Raw genomic sequence first — 5,271 nt, 5'->3', positions numbered from 1 at the left:
CGTCCGGTCCCGCCACCACGGGCGCAGCCGCTGGCCGAGCCGCCGGGCGCGGACGCGATCCCGAGATCCCGCCAGCTGAGGGGTATCCCGGCGGAGCAGAGCGTGGCGTGGCCGCCCCAAGATCAGCAAGGGCTGGGAGAGGCGGGCGTGGTCCACTGTCGATGGGAGGGGGCAAGCCCGCCATCCTGGTATCCTAAGCTTACTGGTAACCCGTGGGGGTAAGTCCCTGACCCCCGACCAGTCTCCTACGGGTCTTGGGGAATGGCGGTAATTGTGTCTTTAAGGGTGTCCCTTGCGGGGATACCGAGCTGAAAGGATGCCACCTCTGACCTCAGCCCCCTTTATGGTGGGCCATCAGACTGCCCAAAACCCTTAGGATCTCTGGTGTTGTTGGGCGGTCCTCAACAACAACGTGGACTTTGGGGCCCAACTGCGGGCCAGGATGTTTGCAGTGGCTCCAAAGGGAGGAGGGTGCAGTGAACTGTTCTCTGGGACCATCCAAATGTTTCTAAGTTTGTCTTCCTCTTTAACTGTCTTTTACAGGTGAGGGACTAGCTAGCGTCCTATACAGCCACTGTGTGCTCCTTTAATATCGCATAGAAAATTTGCTGTCACAAAAGTTATTTACAAGTGGCGGGCTTTTTCACTGTAGCAGTTCTCGAAAAGAGAGAGTAGGTCGGAGGAGCAGTACTCCTCTCAAAGCCCATTCCCCAGTTTGGATCCTTTGTCTTTGAGAGAAGCCATGTAGGAAGCTGTCACTTGAAAGTGGTAAGAAAAGAGCTTTGCTGTTCTGGAATCTAACCAATCATAACTGCCTTAGAGAGTAAACTGTGTTCCCCTCCACCAAAACTCTCCCTTCAGCCTCATGACAGACCTGCATTTCTCAAAGAGCTAACTTCACATTTTTCCAAGGAGATGAGAAACCTTACTGTGTGGTAAATCCCACAAACAGGCCCATTTTTCACCAATTAATCTCTGCCCACAGCATGACCTAAAACAGACCATTTTTGTAGATAGGCATAGTTCACATATAAGTAGAAATTATTGAAAAATTAGCAAAAGAATTTGACCACAAATTTTAAAAACACAAAAACAGAATTCCTCTCCCTTTTTTATATATTGAATAAAGAAAAAACATATTTCCTAGGGTTTTCAAATTGACTTCTCAAATATTGGTCCTAAAAGAAAAATCCAGTGTCTTTTTTCCAATATGACAATTGAGAGTCAAATATCAAAAAAAAAAAAAAAAAAACTAATTTCAGCAAAACTCACAAATACATTTTTAAAATGATTTGCCAGAACCATCACCACGATCAAAGTAGGAAATGTAATGCATACATTTTGACCTTGTACAGAGAAAGAACGTGGCAAAAATCGGTACCAGCATTACTAAAATGCCCACTATATATTCTCATATTGCTGTTAGGTGCCATTGAGTCAGTTCCTACTCATATAGACACTATGTACAACAGAAAATGAAACATGTATAGAAAATAATAAACTGATGTAATAAATTAGAAGTTTTTAACTTGGATTATCATCTGAGGCAGGAAAGGTATAATAATAGAAACAGTTGTTGTTAAGTGCCATCAAGTCTATTCTGACTCAGAGTTTGAACTACCAACCTTGTGATTCAAACCAACCTTGTGGTCCAGTGCTTTATCCCATAATGCCATACCAGGACATAGAATCAGTTTCTGTTGTTGTTGTTGTTGTTAATTGCCGTCGATTAGGTTCCGACTCATAGCGACCCTGTAGGAGTCTGAGGAGTGGCTGGTGAGCTTGAACCACCGACCTTGAGGTTCAAGCCATCCTTGCAGTCCAATGTATTAACCCCCAGCACCACACCAAGACTCCCATAGCGATCCTGTATAGGATTTCCAAGGGGCAGCTGGTGAGCTTAAACTGCCAACCTTGCAGTTCAAACCAACTTTGCAGTCCTTCACATTAACCCACAGTGCCCCACCAGGACTTCATAGAAACAATAGTGGACTGGAAATCTAATTCGTGGGTCTGAGATCTGGACCCACCTTTCATACCCTGGCCTAAAGTCACATGATGGTTATAGACTTCAGTCTTGTCAATTGTAAAATGAGCTGGTTTAATTTAGATGACCTCTAAAGTCTCCTCCAGTCTTCTTGTTTTTGTTAAGTGCTGTCAATTTAATTCCGATTCATAGCAACCTGTATAAGCAACCCTGTATAAGGTTTCCAAGGAGTGGCTGGTAGGATTGAATCCGACTTTGCAGTTAGCTATCCAGTGCTTATCCTATAGCACCACACCAGGATTCCTGTCTTAGAAAGCTACAGTTTCAATGTGCCAAGACTATGTAGTCGTCCTGAGGAACCACCTTTCCAATTGCCAAGATCAACTACTGAGTTATTTGTTGCACTAAATTAAATAAACTCTCAGGGTTGACTAATAAAAACAGAGGTATTTGTATCAATGTTGTTTTTGTTATGCGCCATCGAGTTGTTTCAGACCCATGGCATCCCTGTATTCAAGGTTTTAAATATTTTCCAGAGCAAGAAGCCTCAGCTTTCTCCCTCAGAGCAACTGGTGGACTTGAACCGCCGACCTTGTGGTTCTCAGTCCAGTGCTTATCCTATGGAGCCACTACACTCTCTTTTGTATTAATTGAAGATAAAAATTCAAAGCCCTCTCCATAAAACACTTACTTCCCCATTTTTCAGCCTTATGTCATTTCGGGTCTTTATGTGATTAAAAGCCCAATTTTTGGAATAACCCATAGTTGGAGAGCATCCCTCCGAATACAAACCCAGCACCTGAGAGAATTCTAAAATAAAATGTAATGACGTGACCAAAGGCCATCATAAGTTTACTTAACTAAAAATATGCACAAAATGAATGAGCTAACTATGTTTATAGCAACTCCCTTCTCTGTTTACAGTCTTTGTCAAAGATTACTAGGCCACATTTCTTAAAGGTCAAATTATTTTATTATTTTTCTGCCAGACTCAGTCAATAAAATTACTTCGTTCTTGTCTTTGGGTTCAAGTTGTTAGAGCCATTATCTTCTGTGAAAAGAAAAGGAAAAAAAAAAAAGACCTAAAGTCTCAGCATACCTTTGAGTTCTTGCTGCACCCTCTCCCCCAGGCTCATTTTACCTCCTTCTCCGTAAGCCCTCTGCCTACCAGCGCATGGGATCTTAGTGCTTAGCACCTACATCCTGAGTCATCATGGTACAAAACAACCCCTATGTATTGCTCTTTTCTATGCATCGAAACTTTGCACTGAAGCCAAAGACCAGTTCTTCCCGTGTGCCCTGTCAATAGAGTGGGAACTTTGTTTTGTTCTTCATTGTTTTGTACAATAAGTTGCCAATACCCAAATCAACTATGAAAGAACTAAAAACTTCCCTAAAAATGGCCAGTTGGTGGTGGTGGTGTGCCGTGGAGTTGGTTCCAAATCATAGCAACACTGCATAGGGTTTCCGAGGCTGTAAATTTTTACAGGAGCAGAAATCTTCATTTTTTTTTTCTGCGGAACAGCTGGTAGTTTCAAACTGCTGACCATGAGATTAGCAACCCAATTCATAACCACTACTCTAGCAGAGCCACAATCTAAAGTCTTGTCCCTAAACACTAGCACCTTGTTAACACTTGACAATTGTCTAGATGCCACCTGCCTGCCCACCTATCCTAATTTAATAAGCACTGGTGGGATGGCCCATTACTGGATTCAACCCAACTGTTAGAACACTCACTTCTTCATTTACGACTTTGGGGGCTAAACATTACTGAATTGGAAATTGCTCTCCTTATGAATTTCTTGCCCTTACCTTGAACCCCTCATCCTTAAAGAATCCAAATTAATAATTGGGCATCCTATTAAGCTTTCAGCCCCTCCACCCTATCTCCCTGTACTCTGGTAAGTATTACACCCCTAAGCCTACCACCACCACCTTCCTTGTGTTTTCAACTATATTTTAAGAAGAAAGGATTATTTCCTAACTCTAAAATCCAGATATAAAGAAAATCTACTTCTAGAGTTGTATTCCCATAAATCTTGACCCAGAAGTAAAATTTTGAAAATGAATCTTAGCAGCTCCACCTATTGGTGACTGTGTCACAGTTATTGTAATGTAATATAAGTAGGAAGGGGTGGGACAGGAGGTTGGCTGATGGATAGGACTCTGTCCAGCCATTGTCACTTGTCAGACAAAAGACCAGTGATTAGTCAACTCTTCAGGCTCTGACTCCTCAGGATGATTTATGGACAAGTCTCTGAAGATTTCCTAAGAGCAATGGGAAAGCAGTGAATAATGGTTGCCAGTCTTGAAGAACTTTTTATTACTGATTCCAGTTTACAATGTCACCCTTCAACCATGATTTTAAGTATTTTTCGAAGGAAATGTTATGCTCTGGTGAAGAACTGGCTGAGTCTGAGAAATCAGTAGAACTCAGACAGCTCCTACCTTAAAGCCTCATTCTGAAACTCTTGGGCTCTAAAAGCAGAAAGAGAAAAGAAAACCTGTGAAATAGAACATTAAAATGGATTTCCATTGGATCTGGGCGAATGCTTAGAACAACCGAGTACTCTTCCTAAGAGCAATCTTCCAGAATTCAGAAATAAAGTAGCCCTCATTTCTCAGGGATAAAGATATAAAGCAGTCTGACAAATCTAAAGTATCAAAAAAGACTTTAAGGAATGGTCAGTAAATAAACTAGCATCATTGAGATTGCAGATTTCTAAAACTAGAATCAGTTCCTAAGATACACGAAAACTTTATTAACCAGTCATGAAAGAATTAACATTCACAAACAATGTAGGATAAAGCACTGGGCTTCAAGCTTGATTTGAACTACAAGGTTGGTGGTTCAAACTCACCAGCCACTCCTCGGAAACCGTATACATGATCGCTATGGGTCGGAACTAACTCGATGGCATGTAACAACACGCAACAACATTTGATAATAAGTTGGTCTTCGATACAGAAAAGATCATACTATTAACCAGTTGCCAGGAGCAACTCTGTTGCTTACCTATACTGATTTTCCTTCCAAATACTACCTCAGGATCTGAGCTTTATGACTTTCTCCTTAGTCCCAACAGATATTTATTGAGTGCTCACTCACTATCTGCATAGTACTATGCTAAATGCTGCATAGAATATTCAAAACAAAACAAAAACTGTGAAAATCCTTCCAAGCTTTCTCAGTTGTTGTTGTTAAGTGCTATTGAGTTGGTTCTGACCCATGGTGAGCCTGTATAGGGTTTCTGAGGAGCCACTGGTGAGCTGGAACTGAC

The sequence above is a fragment of the Chrysochloris asiatica genome, unplaced genomic scaffold (assembly GCF_000296735.1).
Source record: "Chrysochloris asiatica unplaced genomic scaffold, ChrAsi1.0 scaffold00083, whole genome shotgun sequence".
Classification (NCBI taxonomy): domain Eukaryota; kingdom Metazoa; phylum Chordata; class Mammalia; order Afrosoricida; family Chrysochloridae; genus Chrysochloris; species Chrysochloris asiatica.
This window is presented reverse-complemented; position numbering follows the sequence as displayed.